Raw genomic sequence first — 14,894 nt, 5'->3', positions numbered from 1 at the left:
GGCTGTAATAGTGGTCCTGGACTTTTTCCCCCTCAAATATTGATTTAGTTAAACTATGTACTGTATATTTTCAACAGAGCTTCAAGAACAATGTACAGAAACACTGCAAAATACAAATAAAGCAACAAGTAGCACAACACAGAGAGACCAGTAATACATCAGCATATGTTTAAAAAGCTAGTGAAAACAAAAACATCTTTTGCTGGCAGCAGGTAGAAAAATGAATGGCTCAGCTATGATAAAGAACATCCAACACTTGCCTTCTGGTGGAAGGATCAAGTAGGAAGCCTCTGAAACTGACACAGTGGGTGAGCAGGTTGACTGATCATTCTTGCAAATGACTAGTTCCTAAGATATGTAGGGTTTTAAAGATAAATGCCAAGATTGTAAATTGTACTTGGAAATGAACTGGAAGACCATTATATTTTTTCAATAGTGTTGAGACATAGTCCTCTGGTTGGGCCACCATCAACTAGGGATGGGCCTGTTGTGTTTTGAAAAAAGAAAAAGGAAGAGGCTTTTAAAAAAAATTCACATGGTTTTTTTGATTCCTGAAAAAGTCTCTGAAACATTGATTCCTCATTAATGAAAGAGGGATACATGAAAGTTTCATATTCTTTCATTTCCCCTCCTTAATTTAATCTTTCTTTCACCCTTTGTCTGTCAAATTAACTAGGAAATGTTTCATCTAATAGCCTTGTGAGGCCCTGCTGTCAACAGCCAATCAGAACATTTTGTGTAGCAGGAATTCTGAATCTGTAAAAGGGCCGGGATTAGTTGGAAGTTGAACCCAGTGAGGAGTGTTCTTTGCTTCATAGTACTTCCTTGTCATGGGATTATTGTGTGCAACTTTGCTCCTGACACTCCATCTTTGTCTGTACTGCCTGCCTGCCTCTGTGCTTCAGTCTTGGATCTTTTTCTCCTCCTCTTCCTCCTTCTTCATTTTTGAGTACTTTCCCTGATTTTGTTGGATTACTTTTGTTCCTGCGTGCCTAGTCTGTCTGCTGACACCTGGTGGACTCGAAGAGAAGAGAAAATATCAAGTTGCAGGTAACAAGATATGTCCATATTAGTTTTCGTCAGGGAATTCAATTGTATTTTTTGCTTTTATCTACTTGCTTGCTTACTTACCTTGGTTTTTGGTAGAAGGGGCTGTGTGTATGGGTGTTTTTGTTGTTGTTTAGTTCATTTATTGTGCATTTATTCTACTAAAGGTACAGTATATATTTTGGTGGGTTGTGGAGGGGCTGTTCCAGTTGTTGTTTAGCTGGTTGCTCTGGCTGACTGCTTCCTCACTTTTTTCTTTTGTGCTACCCAGATTGAGAGATGCCAGGTTAATGAATGAAGTATTTTCTGCTGTGCACCAAGGAATGGTGGTTATGGGATATGTTGGCTGAAGGAGCATCTTAGGATGGTCTCTGGTGGTGAGTGCACTGCCTGTGGTTTCTCTAGAAACTAGTCCCCAAGTCTGATGCTGATGACTTTTCTTCTTGTGTACTGTTACCTACCTTTGTGGAGTAGATTGATTCTTTGTTGCCTAGCTTTTGCTTTTTGGAATAGTTTTAAAATATTCTGTAGGGTTTTTGGAGCACCAGAAAGCATAAATGGAAAACCCAAAATGAAAGAACCCAAAAGAGCGTTTCCCCTTCATGTTAAATGAAAGGACAGTATCTGAAAACATGAAATGAAAAAAAAAAAAGCAATCCAGAAATAACCTAATATGAAAGAACCATGAAAGTTTTGCTGTACACATCCCTACTGTCAATAACCAGTTGTTCTTCTGGGCTATTAAATAATTTCTAATGACAACCTTACTAATGAAAACCTCCAAAAGGTCTGTCATTAACAGCTCTGCTATAGCCTTGCAAAGTAAAGGCTGTTTGAGTCCATCAAACTCATGTTAGGTCTTTCCTTTTTCCTTCTGCCTTCAATTTTTCCTGACATTTCTGTCCTTTCCAGTGAGTCTTATCTTCGTATCATATGTCTGTAGCTTCAGCTTAATCATTTTAGTTTTTATTCAGTGTTCGGGCTTGGTTTGATCTCTAACTCATGGTTATGCAGACCATGGTAATCTGTAAAACTCTCCTCCACACCACATTTTGAACAATTCAGTGCTTTTCCACCTTCATTGTACAATTGTTAATTGCTAATTTCAATCAAATTATATGGTGTCAGAAAATAATAAATTTTAATGGGGAAATTTCATTAAATGAAAAAATACAGAAGAATATGTAGTAAACATTTTGTTTTCATTGTATTAATAAGCATTAACAGATATTGCTGAAGGGAGGGAGATTTTGGCCAAGCCCTGAATATCCCAAGTCTTGGGCCTTGCTCAAGTTGGGATGATCAAATGTTGTGACTTTAAACTCCTAAGAAATTCAGGGACTGACTAAAAAGTGTTTTGACTGTATCTAAAACCAAGGGTATAAATAAAAAAATTGTACCATGTTTTGGCAACATACAAAAGACACAGACTTTGTTTTTCATTGAGAAGGGGAGAAAATTTCTGCCAGGAGTGTGCAATAAATATGTTATAAAATGTGACTTGTTTAGAAATGCTTTATGCTTTGCCATGCTCTATTATGCTTTTATAATATCTAAAAACACATACTCTAAGAGAATTTAAGTAACATTTTGAAGTGACTTGCATGAAAGTTTATGTGTTTGTTTTAACATTAAGAATATATTTTTGGAATTGTATCTTTTGAAATATTTAGTTTTAATTTCTAAACTATAGTATAAAAGAAACTAGTTCAGTAAATCAAATCATCTTTCTCTTTGGATTAAAATTATTGTCTATATATACGAACTAAGATTTTGTATAAAACTGTAGATTTCAAAGGGATATCCAGAGGAAAGAGTTGGGTTAATATAAGAGAAAGTGCAAGATCTTCAGAAACTATAAATAAATCCCTTGCCAGTTGTGTGTAAGACACAAGTCTATAAATCTCTCATAGGGCGTTTGTGTAAAGCATGAGACCTCTGAAAACATTCAGATGTTCCTCTGTGGAATCTGACACAACTTTCATATACATACATTCGTACATAGTAATCAGGAGTATGGAAGATCTTGATCTTTATCTCCAGTACCATATTATTACCTTAAAGGAGTGATCCTTTAGTGGAGTAATCTCCCCAGCACCCATGCCAGGATACCCAACATGGAGCCCCTAATGTTATTTTTGAAGCTCAGCAACCTAGCAGCTGTATTTGAACTAATGGAAATTGTTGAACAGTCTTCAAAAGCAGCCCCAAACATAGCACATTACAGTAGTCCATCCTGCACACTGCCAGACCTTGCTTTACTACTAAATTCAGCAATGCTTTTTAGGAGACAAGGAGCTGCAAAAATGCCACCAGAGACTGCATGAAACTCACTGCAAAGAACTGCAAAAATAAAATACCAAAGATGTTGTTGTTAAGATCAGAGGCAATCAGAATCAATGAATATTTATATTACTAAAAGAGTAAAGTCCCTGATTACAGTGGAAAGTTATGGTTGATGCTTAAAGCAAAAAATTAAAGCCATAGATTAACCCCCTCTTCACTTAAATCATACATATGGTGCTGCATCCTTCTTTTGTCTTAGCTATAATTTCAAGTAAGCACTACAGCAGAATGCTACCAGCCCCCCAAATTCTGTACATGACACATCATTAGTAGTGTGGAAGAGTTAAAATTAATGCTTTCAAGTTAAAAAAAAATCATTGTAGATATTATCTGTTGTGGACTGAATTATGTGACTCAGCATGCAACAATTGTCTATGGTGATTCTTAACTTGAGGGAAGTTGCCTCCAAAAGTTACATTCTTAATGTTATACAAGTATAACTATGCAAAAGGATTTTGGCCATTATCTTCAACTGGGGTTTCTTGGGGTCCCTTAGGGGAGCACAGACTGCACTTGGCATACTGCCAGTGTATAGCTTCAACCACTCGTTTTTGCTTTAAATATTTTTTTCCCTCTTTGGGGAACTATCCTGCTTTTCAAAATATGGGAACACGTAGACATCACTGCTGCAAAAAGGAATTCAGACTTCTGTTCAGTCACTGTAAATTTAAACAAATAAAACTGTCAATGGCAACATAATGCCACAATACTGTGACTCATGATATAAAGCAGATAGAATTCTTTCAACCAGTTCTAGCTTGATCTCTAAGCAAAGCAAACCTACCCACAAAGGAAGTAGCCATTTTGGCCTGTTTCTTAAGGGGAAAGGCCCACATATCATGAAGTATTCATAAATCTATGCCCCATAAGCAATTGGCTTGCTGCTCAAAGTTCTACCCTGGGAAACACATTCACTGACCAGTTAGAAAAAATGGAAGGCAAGAGTAGATGAGAGCCATATTAGACTACTAAAATCTCAACATGTACTTTTGATACAGATAAGTAGGTGAACGCTGAGCCTTTGACATTCCATCAAGTGTAGTCCTTGTCCCCAGTCCATCGAGACTACACTGCCTTTGTGGGGGGGGGGGAAGCAGGGTGAAGGATACCTACTCCTCATTCACCCTACCCCTCCCTCATTCAGAAATTTAGGAAAGCTAAGCAAACAAATAACAAAGTTAAAGCAAGTAGACAAGGGTTCGTAGAACTGAGGTATAGCTTTCACACTGCACATTTCTCTGTACAAAGGGAATTCTGCATTAAGGTTTCATATTGTTCAGAATGCAGGACAAAAATGTTGCAGAATAAATAGTCACACATTGCTCCTGTTGACCATTGGAGTCTAGCAAGATGCCTTAACTGCATGGATTTATAAATGCATTTTAGAAATGAGAGGATATGCAAAAGACAAAACAGAGGGTTTCTATTCAGAGCAAACAACTTTTGATAAGCTGCTGTTGGGTTCCAAAGAACAAATTGTTAGGAAAATGTATAACTATATGTTGGAATTTAAAATGCAGGATGAAATGGTTAAGGAATGTATGATAAAGTGGGCACAAAATATAGGGCATAATATTGATATTGATCAATGGCTGAAAATATGGCAAAGTAACATATAATTTACAAAATCGGTTAACCTTAAAGAGAATATATATAAAATGTTTTATAGGTGGCACATGACCCCAGAAAAACTGTCAAAGATGTATACAGATGTATCAAATAAGTGTTGGAAATGTGAAACACAAGTGGGAAGTTATTATCATATGTGGTGGTCATGTGGAATAGCGAAAAAATACTGGAAAAGAGTACATGCTATGTTAGAACAAATAATGCTCTGTAATGTGCCATTAACTCCAGAATTGTTTCTATTGAGTATGATACCTGATAACATAGATAAGTCAAAGCAACATATAGTTATGTACATTGTTACGGCAGCTAGAATTCTATATGCAAAAAATTTGAAAAGTCCAACGATACCGAAACAAGAAGATCTTATTGAAAAAATACGGGAAATAGCAGAATTGGACATTTTATCAGAAGTCATGAAGGACTACCCCCTACAAAAGGCAAAAGAAAGATGGGACCTATTCAACAAATGGACCAAATTAACAGGCAACGTGTAAATAGCATATATTGAAATGAGAACTTAATCTAAAAGGCAGAAAAAACAGAACAATTTAAAACTATGATATGGCAATAAGTTTAGAATGGTTGTTAGCATGTTATGGTCTCTCCTCTTCCCCATAAATTCCTAAGCCCCCTTTTCCTTTTTGTCGCCCCTTATGTTAAAAAATAAAAATTTTAAAAAATAAAAAAAAGAAATGAGAAGATGGGACTGTCCCATTTTCTCAGGAAATTATTCACTAAAGGAGCTGGCCATCCTTTCGTTTGTATCATCCTTGAACAGGAAATGAGTTCGCACCATGCGCAGATGTAAGGCCTTATTCTCTTTTTGGCATATTTTGGTTACCAGCTCTACGGGGAGGAAAAGAAGTTCTCCTGGCTGTTTTGAGTACGGTGCCCCTCCACACCCACGGTTCCAATCCTCCAAAGGGCCTTTTTGTCTTTCCTGACTTGTGCCCCATATGCATGCCAAAGATTCTGCTGCAAGGCAATTAATCAAGTAACTTACTTGCAGCTTTGATCTGTGAAATGCTGAGCAGGGGAGATGGAAAGGAAGAAGCCCGCTCTCTGACTGTTCACACAATTTGGTAGCTTTCAGTGAGATGGAGACATAAATCTGAGTCTTTTCATAGGAATTTTCACAGCACTGGTGCAACTCTTAAATACTATTTGCACCATTTAGGGAAATTATGGCAGTCTCACCTGAATACGTCCTGTGCAGCTGAAATTCGGCTTTTATAAAAACAGTTGAAAAACAAGCAAATTCTATTCTCTAAAAAAGAAATACATCTATATGCTGACAACTCATTTAAACATCAAATAGTTTGGGGGCATCTCAACAGTGTTCAGCGTCTTTGGTGGATCCTGCAGTGGTGAAGAAGACAAATTTCATTCCAAGGACTATTAGGAAAGGAAAGGAAAATCCATAGGCCAGCATCATCATGCTCCTTTAGAAATATATTGTATATTTGGAGTACTGCACCACCATGGAAATTAACAAGTGAATTTTAGAGCTGTACAGAGTGCTCAGAATGAGGGCAACTATAGTGAAAAAGACATTGGAGTCTCTTTCTTTCAAAGACAGACTTCAGTGTTTGTTCACAAAAATATTTAGCTAAGAAAAAAAGGGAGGAAATTTAATGATAAAATGATGCATGATTTGGAGAAAGTGGATCTTCCAAATATTAGAACCAGGTGGTGGCCGGTTCAACCAGTGAAGATGGGGTTACTTAGGAAAGGCAGAAGGAGGGACCTCTTCCCACAAAGCATTATTTGTGGAACCTACAGCCACAATGTGGTGATAGCCACCTGCTCATTAGACTTTTAAAAGGATTTCGGCAAATCCAGAGACGAGTCTCTTGATATCTACATGCCATGATGGCTATCTGCTGCTTCCAGGTTCACAGGTAGGGGTCCTCTGACTGTCATTTGCTGGAGGGAGGGACAATACCTCAGTCTTCTAGGATGGCTTTCACAATATTTTTCATCTTCTCCACTCATGAAAACAGATGAGGCGATTAAGGTGGTTTCTACACTTGAACTATAAAGGTGATTAGATGATTGGTGGCAGATAGGCAGCCACCTCCCCACACAGCCAGCCACCCCCACAGCCTACCCACCCACCCCTTCCTTTCCCTACCTTAGCCCCCACCCCTGGGTGTGTCCTCTTTGTGACTATATAACTCAGGGGTCTGTTATCCAATGTTCACCAGACTTTTAGGAGTTATAGAAAAGCATCTGAGGAAGTTTCCTTGCCAATTTGGTGTCTCTAGGTGCTTGGGGGCCAGTTTTATAGCTGTTTAAAGTGAAGATGGGTCGATTCATCAAAGAATATTCATATATTCGTATTTGTTGATCCGTTAACCTTGACGAATCACGAATCAAAATGGATCACCATTTTTTATTTGTCCCCATCTCTAGTTACAAGCAAAAAGACAAAAACAGAATGTTAAACAAGCAATTGAAACCAAAACATTTTGGATTTTGCTTTGTTGCTTCTGGCACTCCCTATCTGAACTGCTAGAGTAGATTCTTTGATTCTATGAAAACACCCCTTTGATTTGCAGTGACCTAGAATGAAGGGTAAATTCTCTAACACCTTTCCAAACTAATGCCTTTAGGATTCCCACTAACAAGCTGCACTGACATTAGGAGCTCGTGAACTAAGAATGTGGGAAGGCTATTGGAAGGCATATCCATTTATAAACAGCTGCTGCTATTCCATATTGACACAAAGCCCAGATCTTTTAATGGGCTGTTGCAGAACTACAATGGGTTTCCCTGTCCATTTAAACCATGTGTCAGGAGACATAATGCAGGCATCCACCCACAGATTTCACTTTTTACTGCCATGTTGAACACAAACCTCCCTTTGCTTTCTTCTTCTCTGCAGGTTCAGAAGGCAGTAAGTGGCAAAGTTCGTGTCAGATGCTTGAAACTGGTGTGTACACATGTATGTGTGTGTTCCCATTCACCCTCTCTTGCAAATACTTCCCTATCAAAAGGACACTACCAGTGGTTTATACGATCTACAGCTCCCAAAGCTGGGATGCTGAGCAGAACTGAGAGGCACACCTGGAAATATCAGAAGATATGTGGAACACTTGGACTTCCAGATGTCATTGGTGGAAGATTCCCACCAATGTGCTGGCTCAGTTATTGGAAGTTGCAGTTCAACAAAATAAGGACCCGTTTTCCCTGTTCTTGGTTTAGGGCAAGGGTAAGTGTTTGGCAGTGGCCTTGGGGGGCAAGACATACCTATCCCTGGATCTTGGAGGACTGCTCCTGCTTCCATGGCTCCTACTTTTTAAAAAAACTGTTCTCATTAAAATTGGGTGGGGGCTTAAACTAGCTGTCACACTCAACAGCAGCTGTAGTTTCTGTGTTGTCACAAAGCACAACCCCATGTAAACCTCACTGCAGTAACTTTACCAGTCCATGAACTACTATACCCAGGTTATTCCTCTCCAGACGGAGTGGTCATAGTGGAGGTCCAACATAGGTTGGCTGGTAGTGGTACGAGCCATTCCTTCCAGAGCATGATTACTCGATTTTCAGAGTTGGGTGTATGTTGCAGAAAGATACTTGGAGCTATTACTTTTCACAGTAAATATGCAATCTTTGTTGTGTGTAGTGTGACCCTTATGTCTCACTTCTAAAAGAGCAACACTGAAATATCTTACCCTGTATTTATTAGCAAGACACAAAATTGTATGTGTTCATAGCCACCAGGAAATTTAATGAAATTGCGTCAACTGACAAAGATTTTGTAGAACTCTCCAGCCCCACCTAACAGGAAAACAGATTCACTTCCTTAGTTTGGCGTGGGAGATGAAGTCTTGTTTAAAATGACAAGAGAAAAGTTTGGGGAGTGTGGGGTGTATGTAAATTAAATCATAAACTTGTAATATTAAGCATGTTGTTTTCAACTAACAAGATTTAAGTGGGAATTGGATACAACTTTTGTGGCATGGATTAAAAGTCTTCCATTATTAATGGTCACAAACCATAAATAATTAAAGACTTCATATCTGTGTTTATTCAGATTTTGTGAGCCCCCAAATAGCTGTTTAAGAGCACTGAATTTTATGACAAAGCTTGATCCGCACTGGTAAAAGTAGTAAACTCAGTTCCAACAGTATTTACCTAATGGCTGGATTTTCCCAAGCCACTACTACCTTAACTTGTTTATCTTGAAATTTAATCAACAAATTATTGAACACATAGTCTTTTATTAAACTGACCTTCAACAATTAACCAGTCCATTAAACCCGATTAGCCCAAAGTCTGTAGAGTATGATTTTCACCCTGCAAATGAGAGCCATCACAATTGCTCACACAGGTTTCTCACGGAGGCCCATTTCTTGCATTCTTTGAGGAGTTGTTGTCCATGTCAGAAGGTCTGGGAAACAGCAGTGGCTGCTACTCAACTGTAAATTATATATGAGCTATCAATAGAAGGGGGAAGTCCTTTGGGGGGTGACTGTATATGATTGTCACAGCAAAACTTGTTTCAACTCACATAAATTGCAAATTTGCTCGCTTTATTTATGTGAGTTGCAATTGGTTTTCAAGCAGTAATTCTATATGTCTTTTTTTTAGTTTTAGCTAAAGAAAGGTTCACTCCTAAAACTACATTCTTCAGGATGGTTTACCACAGCCATGAATACCTGAAGCATGGTACAGCTTTCTACCAAAATTTCTGAATCTTTTCTTTGTCGACCATTGGAAAATCTCTGGGGATCCCAGCGCATTACTTAATAACCATGTTGTTGCTGCAGTTTTAGATTTCACAAAACATGCATAACTCATGTATTAATACATTTTTGTATCATTACCACCACCACCACCATCGTGCCATAAAAATAGGCCAACCATGGAGAATGGGCCCTTTAACCACTACATGTTCAGGAGAAAACAATAGACTCTTGTCAGAGCTGCTTTATGAAAATTGCAGGATCTTGGTCAGGACTTTTTAGCCTATTTGATAACCTGGTTCTGATCTAAATAACCTTTGACCACATTTTAGAAGGGCTAGAAAAAGGAAGACATTTCTTTGCATCCTTACTAACTGGAAAGTTGGTCTGAAAAACAAAAACCTGATGCCAGTATTGTGTTATTGACACTGATGTGTTAATCAGCCAAACTGAAAACGGAGCGCTTCCCTGAAGTGAGAATATAAAGATAGATGGCTATACCATCACAAATGGAAGTGGTGCTGAAAGTAAGCATGCAAAGACTAGAAGGCAATAATCCATGGGCAAGAAGTAAAAATACCCTCAGGGTAAAGCATGCAATGCATAACTGCTAATCTCTTCAGATTCAAAAGCAAAGCCAAAAAAGAATTGGAATAAGAAAAATAGAAAGATAAACTACATGTCCTCAAATAGCACAATATTATATTTAAAAAAATTACTGCTGCTGCTACTATTATTTTCTTGTTTGTTTCTTTGTCGTTGTTGTTGTTTTAAACTGTCTAGTCATTTCTGACTCATGGTAACATGATAAGTGTCCTGTCCTCATCCGTCCTGTTCAGCTCTTTCAGACCCAAGTCCATGGTCTCTTTTAGGGAGTCAATCAGTCTCATATTTGGACTCCCTCTTTTCCTGCTGCCTTCCGTCTTAGCCAGCATTATTGTTTTTTTCCAGGGAATCCTGCTTCTCACGATGTGCCCAAATCGTAGGACAGCCTCAATTTCAACATTTTTGCCTCCAGAGATAGTTCAGGCTTGATTTGACCTAGGACCACTTTTTTGTCTAGCTGGTAGTTACCATCAAGTTGCAAGAATTAAGATGTAGAGTTAAGGTTTTTGAATGGCACAGCTTTTCAAGAACTTTAATAATCCATACAATGCTACAAAGTAGATGAGAAATAATGGCTGAAATCCTATTTGAATGTCTGCTGGCATAACACCAACACTGCAACATTCGGACAAGAAAGAATTTGGTTTCAGTGTTTCCCATGGCATACAGAATCACACAAATGCCTACGGCCATCTCTTTGCTTGTGACAATTCACCTCGGAAAGTTACACTGCTGGTGTTATAGAGGTGGGTGCAGCTAAGAGGACTCCAGCTATTATATCATTGTAAGTATGAATAAAAATGGTAAACCCATTAAGCATGGCTTTTTCATTTTAAAAGTTAATGCAGGAGAACTAAAAAGAACATATTTATTTTGCCCTGAATCCCTTCTGCTGCCAATGAAGGACGTTTGGTTGTATCTCCCTGATGAGTGTATTCTTGGTGGCATATCTGGAATTGATTTGGCATCACATAGAAAGTGAAATGGCTCTTTGTTCACACTTGTCCACAATATGGCGAACAAACAGCAACAAAATTAAACTTAGCTAGGAAAATCTCAAGTGTTGCAAAGGAGGATAAGGTGAAGATGCTCAAGATTCCATGGTGCAGAAAAATGTACAGTTAGGTAAACAACACATTGGAGATATGGGCCTAAATCCAGCATAACACTTGGAAAGGCAAACTGCGTGTTTTAAGGAAGTTTTGTTGGTTTTTCCCATTGCAAAAAAAGAGTGGTGTGCTTGTTCCGGTGATTCCAGCAGACATGTTACCCATTGTACAATTGCTTACACAACATGTTGTGCAATTAGTTCCACAGCCAGTTCTTCAACTGATTTTGGAACTGGTAAGGCAACTGTGCAACCAGTGTCAAAAACAGCAGTGCTACTGGAATCTGTATAAGATTTGCTCCCTTGGATTAACCAGGTGTCTGTCTGTAGGCCACAGCATTATCGGTCTAGTGCAGGGGAGGGCAACCTCTAGAGTTCAGAAGTCTGAACTTGCCCACATATGGAGGACTACAACCATTCCTGTACCCAGACCACACCCCCAAGTATTTTAAGGCTTTAAAAACACACACACAGCTAAATGAGCCCCCTTGGAACCTCTAGTTGCCACGCTTCCCTTAAATTACAATTTGGGGAACAGATGTGCCCTTCAAAATGCCAAAATTTCTTCATATGCTCCCAGGAGAACACTAGGGACATTTTGAGCAAAAGGTGAAGAGAAAAAAATAATATAGGAGAAATGGGGGAACCCAGAAGTACTGGGGGGGGGGCTACATTTGGGCCCATGGAGGGCTGCATATCACACACACACTGCACTTTTCTCATCCCGGTGATAGCAGAATGAGAGTGTTGAATATTGGCTGAGGCAGTAACCCAGTTGTATTGGGAAACAAAACATGTGCCGTTCTGGGATATGTGAAAGAGGTACCATTTTGAAGATTCAGGAAATGATAGCATCAAGCCACCAGCACATCACAGGACCAGTCCCAAAATGGATGCTTTGCCACGTTAAGTTTGGTTAATATGTGTCAAAGTATGCATCAGAAGGTAATAAGATCAGCTGATAATAGGGGGAGGCACTTGCTCCAGATAATGTAGAACAACAGTTTTCCCTCTAAAACGGACCGTGGTATTTTCCTGCATGTACAGTACTTGCAAATATGATAGCAGAGTATAAACAAAGAGTGGTCCCACAATGAGCTACCTTCAACACGTTGTTTCTTTTATGTTATGAGAATGAAAGCAAGCCTTAGGAGGAACAGGTCTACAAACAAAGCACTAACTGACCATACTATGCTGTACTGCCACTTACAGCTCTACTTGTAAAATAGAGCCAGGCATATTTTAAGGTTTAGATGTAACTAAAAGAGGCAGGCAATGTGAGTGGGGCTAAATATGGGGTGTTAAACAGGGGAAGGAGAGAATTTCAACATAAATGTGGGGAATAGACATTTAATGGCATGGTACAACCTGGGTATATGAACACACATATTTTAAATTTTTCACTTCTTAATATTTTCATATTCTTTACTCTGAAGGACTGGAACACTATTGCATAGACATGCATCAGTTGTGGAGGGACATTTAAGTGTTCTGAGGTGTGGATCCCCCCCCCCCTGCAATATTTGTCTGTGCTCCCAGTACTGCTGTTGTTTTGCTGATTAGTTTTTGAGGACATGTGTCTAATTTGATTGTTTGATCTTTGATGGCTTTTTATTTATTGATGAGTTTTATTACTGATATATTTTTCTAATGGTTGCCCATTGGCTCAAGCTGCCCATCAGAATGGAAAGGCAGGACAGAAATGTCTTAATTAATTAGCAGTATTTGCATAGTACTTCTCAAAGCGCTTCAGATGCATTGTGGAAATCAGTGCATATTGAATAGTTTCATTTATTTGGATTTTGTGGTAAGAGGGTATGGCAAGGATCTTTCTGAAAGTGATGTGGGCCACTCTAGTTTTCCATACCCTGTTTCTCTGAAAATAAGACTTAACCTGAAAATAAGCCCTAGTATGATTTTCAGGATGCTCGTAATATAAGCCCTCCCCCAAAAAATAAACCCTAGTTGAGTGAAACCCCGCCCTCCACCATTGTGCAGCAAGCAGAAGACGATGACATGACTGCATTTGAATAAATGTAGATTGTTGTACATGGCGGGGTGGACATCCCCTGAAAATAAGCCCTAATGCGTTTTTTGGAGAAAAATTTAATATAAGACCCTGTCTTATTTTCGGGGAAACACGGCATTTCAGTTGGCACTGCCTCTCTATGCTTGATTTTATCACTGTGCCACTAACATATGCCAGTACAGGCCATTTCAAAACACAAAATCTGGCCTTCTGAGGATGCACTCAGTTCTCATCCTCTTCAAAGCACAACAATGACTTCACATACCATCTTGCCTGTCTCAGAGGATGGACATACAGTGAAGAGAGCATTAGACAACTAAGGTGGCATCTTGAGGGCAAAGAGGGCCACACCCTTGGTTTACTCTGAGCCCTCCGGCCTTTTCCTATTCCTAGGTTTATACCTTGGGGGTGCTAATGTTTAATTCTTGTTGGCTTCAGTTGTCCAGCCCTCTTTCCTACTTGCCTTCCCTCAGTGTTTCACACCCAGTACCTTTGGGACTGGTATTGACTGAGTGAACAGAGAACCTGGTGTGCACATGTGTGTATGTATTTCTCCCAATGCAAGATACATCTACTTCTGCTTCATTGACTACGCAAAAGCCCTTGACTGTGTAGACCACAGCAAACTATAGCAAGTGCTTAAAGAAATGGGAGTGCCTGACCACCTTATCTATCTCCTGAGAAACCTATACGTGGGGCAGGAAGCAACAGTTAGAACTGGATATGGAACAACTGATTCATTCAAAATTGGGAAAGGAGTACGACAAGGCTGTATATTGTCCCCCAGCTTATTATATGCAGAATGCATCATGCGAAAAGATGGACTGGAGGAATCCCAAGCTGGAATTAAGATTGCTGGAAGAAATACCAACAGCCTCCGATATGCAGATGATACCACTCTGATGGTAGAAAGTGAGGGGGAATTAAAGAACCTCTTAATGAGATTGAAAAGGGAGAGCGCAAAAAATGGTCTGAAGCTCAACATTAAAAAAAACTAAGATCATGGCCATTGGTCACATCACCTCCTGGCAAATAGAAGGGGAAGATATGGAGGCAGTGACAGAGTTTACTTTCCTGGGCTCCATGATCACTGCAGATGGTGACAACAGCCACAAAAATAAAAGACACCTGTTTCTTGGGAGGAAAATGTTGACAAACCTAGACAGCATCTTAAAAAGCAGAGATATCACCTTGCTGACAAAGGTCCGCATAGTCAGAGCTATGGATTTTCCAGTAGCGATGTATGGAAGTGAGAGCTGGACCATAAAGAAGGCTGACCACCAAAGAATTGATGCTTTTGAATTGTGGTGCTGGAGGAGGCTCTTGAGAGCCCCCTGGACTGCAAGGAGAACAAACCTATCCATTCTGAAGGAAATCATCCCTGAGTGCTCACTAGAAGGACAGATCCAATACTTTGGCCATCTCATGAGAAGAGATG

Source organism: Pogona vitticeps, chromosome 3, assembly GCF_051106095.1.
Source record: "Pogona vitticeps strain Pit_001003342236 chromosome 3, PviZW2.1, whole genome shotgun sequence".
Lineage (NCBI taxonomy): Eukaryota > Metazoa > Chordata > Lepidosauria > Squamata > Agamidae > Pogona > Pogona vitticeps.
The sequence above is the reverse complement of the archived record's forward strand: the minus strand, read 5'-3'. Positions refer to the sequence as shown.